The sequence below is a fragment of the Tursiops truncatus genome, chromosome 11 (genome assembly GCF_011762595.2).
Source record: "Tursiops truncatus isolate mTurTru1 chromosome 11, mTurTru1.mat.Y, whole genome shotgun sequence".
Classification (NCBI taxonomy): Eukaryota; Metazoa; Chordata; class Mammalia; order Artiodactyla; family Delphinidae; genus Tursiops; species Tursiops truncatus.
In genome coordinates, this window is record NC_047044.1 from 77,614,800 (window position 1) to 77,624,520 (window position 9,721).

The following is a 9,721-nucleotide window of genomic DNA, read 5'->3' on the forward strand; positions in this document are numbered from 1 at the left end:
CTTGCTTTCATTTTAAATATGCTGTATTTAATTGTATGTAAGTTAATTCTTAATAATGGTTGTGCTTTCAAAGTTCCTGGAAATTTAAGAACTGGCTCTATGAGGCAGTACATGCCAGCTCTGCTACCTCTGGCCCTACAGATGTACCACTTCTAATCATATGTCAGCATGCTTTTATGTCTGTCCAGTCTGTGACTTGGTGGGTCTGGCCAAATCTAGATCACCATGGGCATTTATGGCCCATGGTCACTTGATGCCCCGTGAGTCTAGCACCCGAACTCTACCAGGGCCCAGTAACCCAACAGGAGCTGTTTTTGAGCGTGTATATAATTGGTATAAAAGATGGCATGGCCTTGTCCCAGAGCCCTATGGGCCTATATTGTGATTCTCTCCCAGGGCCTTGCCAAACACTTCACACAGTGTCTTCTCCCACCACTAAATTCTAACATAGGGTCTGTCACATGCATGGCCCAAGGGTGAGGGCAGATTCTACTGTAGCCAGGACCTACTGCACAGTGCTGTCCTGCTTTGGGCTTAAGCTGGTAGCCTTTTGCATCCCAGTATTTGGCTAGAACAATTATCCTAGGTATGGAATATGCTGCCTCTATAGCCAGTAGAGGCCTATGGGGCCTTGTACTTTCTTTTGGGGCAGGGAAGGTGAAAGATGCAGTGATTTGTCTTTTATTTTGGAGGGACTCTCCTGGCTACTTGATGCTTCAATATTTACTGATATGACATGTCTCTGAATCTTTGTAGGATTTTCCTCCCACCTTCAGGAGGGCATGTGTCTTACCAAGGGCTCCAGCCTTAGTGGCCAGAGGTAAAGTGGGAGCAGGTCCTGAGTGGTGCACAAGCTGTCTTGCTCACATTGTCTTGGGAGTGCTCTTAGGGTAGAAATCAGGACTGAACAAAGGAAGAAGCTGGGTCATGATGTGGCCTCAATGAAGGCCTCCTAGGGTGACCTGAAGCTGGAATGGCCCATCAAAGTTGTCCCTAGTTAGGGCAACAGGGTCAAGTTGGCCTTCATAACCCAACATCCAAGAGTCATTGGATATATGCTACTCCTGGAAGGGGGAGGTGACCTTGGTTGCAATGATCCTTTTCAGCCAAGGCAGTTCTGAAGAGAACTGACATCTGAGGGTTCCTTTCTGCAATACTCCCAGGAACTGGGGGAATAAGTCCTTCAGTTCTGAAGGAGGATCTGGAAGGCTCATCAGAGGCCCACTACTGTTAACATGCAAAAATGCTATTTACAAGGGGCCTGCAAGAGCTAACAGACTTTCAAATATAAAGACATATTTCGTGAGCAACGTTCTGGTATATCTAATTATTGATAGATTATAACTACTATTTTTAAAAGAAAAACAACCTTTGAAGAAGATAGGGAAGTTTAGGAGTCAAAGCCAAAGGCCTTCACAGTTTTTTGCATAATGTTACCAGGAACAGTTCAAACACGTGTAAAGCCCAGAAAATAATAATCAGACTCAGGTGATCCACTTAGATAGGAAGAAAAAGTAATTAGCTCCGCATCTCCCGGATTGTTTTAAGAGCCTTAGTGAAAACAAAACGAGGAGAAATATTTCAGAGGGAAATTCGGCGCCCAAACCCAAACAAAAAATCGAACCTGAGACTTTTTATAAGAGCGTTAGGAACAGAAAGCCTGGGAAGGACACTGCAGAGGGGGCGACGGGACGCGAGCGCGAAGCCGGGAGCGAGAGCGCAGCCCGGAGGCCGCCCCTGCTGTTGTCCGGGGTGCGGAAAAGCCGGGGACGTCCCGGGCGGCGGCAGCCACTGCTCCCTCCCTGAGGGCGGGCGGGGGGTTCAGGCTGAGCACCTGCTAAGCCCGTCCTGGCCCGGGGCCTGGAGGTGCCCACCAGGAGGACCCCCCCACACACACACAGACCCCGTTGGGGGAAATGTTGGGTGGGGGCGGAGAGCATCGAGGGCACAGCTGGCGGGATCCCGGCTTCCCCTTCTCCCCCGCTGCGGGCAGCCAGCCCCGCGCCGCGACCCCACTCCACCTGCTCGCGGACTCTCGGCGCCTGACTTCTTTGCTGCTGGCCGGGGCAAGCTGCCTGTGCTACGGCCGCTCCCTGCAGGGCGAGTTCATGCACGACGACGTGTGGGCGATCGTCAACAACCCCGACGTGCGGCCCGGCGCCCCGCTGAGCTGGGGCATCTTCTCCAACGACTTCTGGGGCAAGGGCATGGCCGAGAACACCAGCCACAAGTCCTACCGGCCGCTCTGCGTCCTCACATTTGAGTCCCTCACTGCGCGCTCGCAATTGCCCCCCCCCCCGCCCCCGCCGCCTCCCCCTCCCCGGGGTCTGGAGGTTATGGGCCTTCCTTCCTTCCTTCCTCCCTCCCTCCCTTCCTTTCTTTTCTTCTCTCTCTCTCCCTTCCTTCCTTCTGTCCCCCAGGGTCTGGAGGTTATGGGACTCCTTTCTTTCTTTCCTTCCTCCTTTCTTTCTCTTTTTCTTTCTTTCTTTCTTTCTTTCTTTCTTTCTTTCTTTCTTTCTTTCTTTCTTTCTTTCTTTCTTTCTTTCTTTCTTTCTTTCTTTCTTTCTTTCTTTCTCTCTCTCTCTTTCTTTCTTTCTTCCTTCCTTCCTTCCTTCCTTCCTTCCTTCCTTCCTTCCTTCCTTCCTTCCTTCCTTTCTTTCTTTCTCCCTTCCTTCCTTCCTTCCTTTCTCTCTCTCTCTCTTTCTTTCTTTCTTTTTCTCTCTCTCTCCTCCTTCCTTCCTTCCTTCCTCCCTCCCTCCCTTCCTTTTTTTTTTTTTCTCTCTCTCCCTTCCTTCCTTCTGCCCCCCAGGGTCTGGAGGTTATGGGACTCTCTTTCTTTCTTTCTTTCTTTCTTTCTTTTTTTTTCTCTCCCGCTCTCGCTCTCGCTCTTCCTTTCTTTCTTTTTCTCTTTCTCTCTTCCTTCCTTCCTTCCTTCCTCTTTCTCCCTCCCTCCTTTCTTCCCTTCCTCCCTTTCTTCCTCTGAGCCCTCCATCCTTCACTCCACACCCCACTGCCACACCACTCTCCTGAATGTTCCTTGGGCCCAACTGTCTGGCCTTCTGGGACCAGGTTTGCCAGGTAAAACACAGGGAGTCCTGGCTCCTGGCTCTAGAGGCACAGGCTGGGGAGCTGGAATGGAGGTTTCCCTGGTGTCTGTCCACCCACCTCACCCCCAGATGGCCCACTATGGCAAAGGAGGACCTGTGTGGACTCAGCGCCTTTGTTGGGAGGTGGGGTGCTGCTTCCAAGTTGGGAATCTTTGCAGGTTTGTGGGCAGCTTTGCAGATGAGGAGGAGAATCTTGGGAGAAAAGAGAAAATCCCGACCTGTCAGTAGTCACTGAGCCCAATGATCTGTCAAAAAGTGTTCTCCATCCAGACTTGACAATATGCAAAGTAAAGAAACATGAAGGCCTGCAGTCTTCCCATTCCTGAGCTTCCAACTGAAATCGTTTTTGTTTATTTTGTTTCAGCATTTTTGGTGTGAATAACTGACAAGTGCATAGAGGAACCATGATGCCCATTTCCCCCATTTGAAAAGGGCCTCATTGGAGTCCTTGCTGGACTGTTAGCAGTGCCATTACGAGCGAGTGGAAGTCTTCCAGTACATGAAAGAATTATAGAGGCTGCAGGTGATCTTTAGGTTTTTTGCCTTAAGTGTACATAGACTGTCTTCAGTGCTTAGAAAAATTTTACAGGCACAGGGAACAAGGTCCCTATGTTAGAGTTGGTCAAATACACTGTTCATTTATTCATTCAATAAATACTTGTAGTATAACCTTTATGTGCCCTGGGGATAAGGGTCCCCAGTGGTATAGCTCTGGTAAAATATGATTGCAATGGAAGTTTTACAGAGAAAAAGAGAGGATGAGTTAATAAATAGAGACTAAAACGGTATGCTTTACATTCCTTGCAGTGTGGGAGAAAAACAGGACGGTGATACTCCTGTGTATCGTCTAGTGAGTCCCTGGATGAAGGCATCTTTTGAAGCAGTCTCTCTTTTTTTTTAATCAACTAATTTATTTCCTAAGTTCCTTTGGAGCAATATTCATAATTTTCCTCACTTTGAGGACTCAGTTATCCCACTTAAAAAAACCCAAAAGCTTGATTATGCCAAAGTAATGGCATTCTCCCCACCCTGAAACACACTCACACAGTAATAGATGCTTTCTGTTCACAAGGTTCTGATTTGACCTCTGGTTACCCCAGAGATGTAATGTAATCTATGCATCTCCAACTCAGTCACTCCAAGCTCTATTACATTCCAGACCCCTCGTTCTTTGTACGTGCTGAGCACAATCAAACGCACTACCCCTTCAGGCCTTTTGTACTTTCTGATTTCTCTTCCTGGAATTCTCTTCCCCCAGATGTTTTCTAGGTTTGCTCCCAATACAGTGTAAGCTCGATGAAGTGCATCCTTAGCCCCTAGAACAGTTCCTTGCACAGAGTCAAGGCTCAATAAATGTTAGTGAATGAATGATTATTTTTCGTGGATGTTTAGGAAGTTTTCTGGATAATTATAAGGTTGATCTCTACCTTTTTTTTTCTTTAATACAGATATAAAATTTTCTTGGCCCTATTTTCTAGCTAGGATGTTCCTGGACACACCTGGGGAGTTCAGGAGTCTGATTCCTGGTTGGGGGTAGGTCTTGTGGCTCTCAGCTGGAATCTGCTGAGGCTGGGACTCTTCATGGAGGACGAGGTTCTTCAGCATTGGACAGCACGTTGAAATTGATTGTTGATGGATCTCGCTGTAAAGTTCAAATCTCTAAATACTCTGAGGGGAAACCCATAAGTGAGAGTTCTCTTCCTACCCACTAAGTAAGAACTAAATTCCTGCCGTATTGGTAACCTGCTTTCCTGAGGAGGGTCTTTGTTTTTTTGTTTTATTTTTCTTTCTCTCTCAGTCCAGGAGCAGGAAGCCAAGGAATTGTTTTTCCCTCTTGGATTAAATAAAGTACAAGGATCTGAAAATAGCTTCTCCTAAAAGCAATTAACATGAATCCTTCACAGACCTTTAAAAGAACGGAAAACCTTCGTTAAAACTATCAACCCAGAAATCACTTTTAAAGAAGATACTTGACATTTTTCTGATCTAACTTGTATTATTTGCCTTCTTCCTTTCCTGAAGGTTTTCTTCTGGGATTTGCCACCTTCTTCCTACATGGGGTTAGTTATCTTCCTTTCTTTGGTGCAGTTGTCCTGTGAATACTAAGGTGACAGTAGTGACACTAACTACCCCTGAACTTGTTCATGGGTGTGGGTTCCCCTTGACCACCTCCTCTTCCTTTTCCCACATGCTCCCTCCTTCCCTTTTCCTTTAAAGCCATGTGAGGATGTCATGCATTAACTTGAATCCTGAACTTTGCTTTCCCCTCCAAGTGCACCATATGTTTGCATTGGTACCTGGGAATTACAACCTTTGGCACTTCAGAGACATGAGGTGATGGTGATTTGCTGATTTGTTCCTGGTGCTGGAGGGAATGCAGAAGAGCAACCAGAATGATGAAGGGCTAGAAGGAGTTGCCTTAGAGGAAAAGGAAGAAGACCAGATGTTGTTATGTATTGGCTGAATGATCTAAGAAGAGTGTGGAAACCGCTTATAAGCATTTGAGAGATGAGATGTTGGCAAGAGAGGGGGAAGAAGAAAGTCCAGTTACTTTAGAGGAAAGAAGGAGAATGCGCTGTGTGCTTTGTATCGGGCTGTGAAAACTCACTGGGAAAGTGCAGTAGAACCCATCATTTGAGACACCAGAAACAGATGATAAACGTATATTTCGGTTTTTTCTTGCTGGAATGTTAGCTTAAATGGTAGTGAATGTGTGATGAGTTACCAGAGAGAGCTGAGTTTGGCTGGAATGTGTGGTAGTTGGCTCTCTGTAACTCACCCTGAAGTGTATAGACCTGTGTTTCTTATTATCTCAGAACTGCCTGTTTTATTTACCTGAAATGCTTAGTAAGTAGGCAGATCCCTGGGCTCCCCTGCAGAGATGCTGAATTAGAATTTGTGAATTTGGGTTTAGGGAATCTGAATTTGGAGGCTGTCCTCCAGGACATTCTTAGATACTTAGAAATTTAGGAACCAGGGGGTGTACGTGTCACTAGCAGTTTTAAGTAGTTTACTTGTATTAACTTAGTTTAATCCTCACAGCAACCCTATAAATTATGTTCTATTATTATTTAAAACATATGAGGAAACTGAGGCACAGAGAGTGTCAGTGACTTGCCCAGCTGACACAACTAAGGAGCGTCAGAGCCAGGATTTCCCTCACCTGGCATCTGGCTTCTCACTCTGGGCCCTTCACAACCACGCCAGGTGGCCTCTCTGAGGATGCTTAACTTTGAAATCCTGTCGCCCTCATGGGATGGAGCAGCCTGGGGAAGTGGTTTACACTCCACTTTTGTCAAAGGTGAATTCACCTTTTCTTTTTGTTTTTAAACAGAGGCTAGTGTGTCTGTGTGTGAAATGTGTGTAAGCATGGAGTGAAACCAACCTTGAATGGAAAACTTTGGATTTGTCATTTATTTTGACAGTAAAAGTCTGAGAGAGCCTTAATTTTGAAAAGTGCCTTCTGCAATTGAAAGAGGAAGAAGTTTTCAAGAGAATTTTTATTGCTTCTCCAAAAATGAGGTTGAGATTACCTGCCTGCAAAAGCCTGAGAGACTGGACCCTAAGGAAGCATTTTGCACATAACTTTCCAGGTTAGAAATCTTCAAGGCAAGATTTTGAAGTTTTTTTTAGATTATCAAAGAAAGATGAGATTATGGTCCTTACATTTTAATGTTAAAAACAACTTCAGGAATTCAATAATATATTAATTTATGAATATAGTTGGATACAAAGATAGATAAAGTTTCTGCCCACAGGAATTTAATAATCTACTAGATTGAACCACTAGAAATTGCTAATGCTTAAGAGCTTTTTGAATTTCAGAAATGGCAATTTCATATGGTTCGACTTAATAGTAGGGAGAGGCAAACAACGAACAAATATATAAATGAATAAATAAGTAAAATAAAAGTGGGAAGTGCCAGTGCCAGATGCCAAGCTATCTTCTTTCATCTGAAACCCTCTCTACTCTCCCTTCTCTACTCAGCTTTGTGTTGCTGGGGGTGGGATTATGCAAACCACTGTTTTGCTTTGCCAGCTGGATCCTATTTAGACCTGCCAACGGATGGTAGAAGAGGCAGCCTGCAAGGCTAATGGGCAAGAAGGGACTCTCTCCTTCCTGTCTGCTCCCTGTGCCTTCCTGTCTGCTGGTGGTTCCTTCCAACATAATTCCAATCAGCCTTCTTCATGCCACACAGCACAATGCCTTCCTGTAGCAGCAGCTGAATCCAGTTTGCAGTTTTCTCTAATATGTGCAGAATCACCTTCATTGTGGCCCCTCAGGAATATCGTTGCCAGCTGAGCAGTGCCTCTTCCTCCAAGGTCTTAATTTCAACTCTGCCAGGTCCCCATTCCAAGCTTCTTCTTTAGAATAATTCCAACCACTTTAATTTGTTTCTCCAGCCCTAGAGGTGGAATCTGCTTCTAGTGGTTGATATCTTACTGTTCTCTATTTGTCTTTCCAATTATCTAGTTGACAACTTCATACCTGGTTAACAGAATATCCAATCCTCTCTTAAAATACTTGGTGCAACCCATAGCTGATTCACTTCGATGTACAGCAGAAACTAACACAACATTGTAAAGTAACTATACCCCAACTTAAAAAAAAAAAGAGAGAGAGAGAAAGAAAATAAAATCAGAAAGCATCTCTACAGGCAAAAAAAAAAAAACACCAGAGTCACATAACCATGAACATTCACCAAGACTCTGAGGCTCTTTCCCTACTAACATCAGCCTTCTATGTCCAAACCTAAATCTATATATTGTTTTGTTGATGATCGATTCTTCTGGTATGTTTGAATTCATCTGGTTGAAAAATAAAATATTGCTCATGAAAGAAAAAAATAAAATAAAACACTTGGTGTGGCTTCTGTCTCCTGACTGTTAGAAGGCCATACAGAGAATTAAAGTAGGGTGATACGAGGGATGACTAGTTAAAATTGAGTGGTCAGAGAAGTCCTCTGCAGAGGTGATGTTTAAACTAAAATCTCAAAGACAAAAAGCTGAGGGAGGCCATTCCAGGAAAAGGTGCAGCGAGTTGCATTAAGGTGGGAACAGCTGGAGTGTGAGGGGAGGGAAAAAGTGTTACAGTCCCTGGTTGTTGAGGAGAGGTGGGCAGTGGCCAGACAGAGGGCTTTGTCAATCAGGGTAGGGTGTTTTCATCTGATTGTAGTAAGTTGGAAAATTTTAAGCAGAAGAAAAGAGTGATCTACGTTAAGTTTTTCTTTGCATTTTTTTTTTTGTTTTTTTTAACCGGTATACAGGCCTCTCACTGTTGTGGCCTCTCCTGTTGCGGAGCAGAGGCTCCGGACACGCAGGCTCAGCAGCCATGGCTCACGGGCCCAGCCGCTTCACGGCATGTGGGATCTTCCTGGACTGGGGCGCGAACCCGTGTCCCCTGCATCGGCAGGCGGACTCTCAACCACTGCGCCACCAGGGAAGCCCCCTACGTTAAGTTTTAAAAGCTCACTCTGGCTTTGTGTGGAGAATAGCTTGTAGAGAACCAAAATAGATGACTGGCTAGAAGGTGTGTGCTGTGGTCGAGGTGAGAGGTGGTGGTGGCTTCAACTAGGTGGTAGCAATAGAGATGGTGAGAGGTAGCCAAATTGGGTAAATGCTTTGGAGAAGTTAAAATGATGGTGAATTACTTCATCATTAAAATGATGAAGTGTTAATGTGTGGGGTAAGAGAAAGAGGAACTGAGGAAAATTTGTGATGCAATGTATGTATGTGTGTGCATGTGTGCATTAGCTCTCCATTAAGTCCACTCACCCTTAATGCATATGTACACATACACACATCCCTCCACATCCCCACATCCATACATTCACATACATATAAGCACATATGCACACGCTGGAGGTTTTCATTCAAGGTGATGTGGACTCACCAATCACTACTTTTTGCACATCCTACCAGTCTACCTTCCTGGGTTTTCATCTAGTTCACATTTCTCCATCTTGTATGCAGAAATTTTTATGAGAGATTTTGCTAAATGCTTTTTCAAAACTAAATATGCAAATATATTTATAGCATCCCCAGTTTAAGGAGCCTATTTTTTAAATGAGGTTAATTATATCTTTTTCTGTGAACCATATTGGCTTCCAGTCTAATCAGCTATCTTTTTCTAAGTGTTCACAAACCATTTCATTAGTAATCCACTCCAGAATGTTTTCTCATCTGATGCCAAGCTTGCTAGCTCATCCATAGTTCTAGAATCCATTTGCCACATTTTAGAAAATTAGGAAATTTTTTGAATTCCAGGTTTCTGGCCCCTCTTTATTTCTGAGTGATTTTTTTCATGTAAGTAAAATTAATCAACTAGCTAATTAATATATGATATTATATATTAAGTTCTGCAGTATCTCAAGAACTATGTGAAGTTATTTCACAATGTTATCTCATTACTGCAGTTTTTTCGTATTTGGCAATTCCTTTTGATATTCTAAAATCTAATTGAATACACTTCAAACACAAAGTGTTCTCCCTTAATCTATACAAAAAAAAAAATCCATGTAGGAAAATAAAATCCATGCAAATTGTATGTGCACATTTTTAGATAGGATGCATGTGGACCACAAAAGGTGATACATACCTTCTATTTTATATCA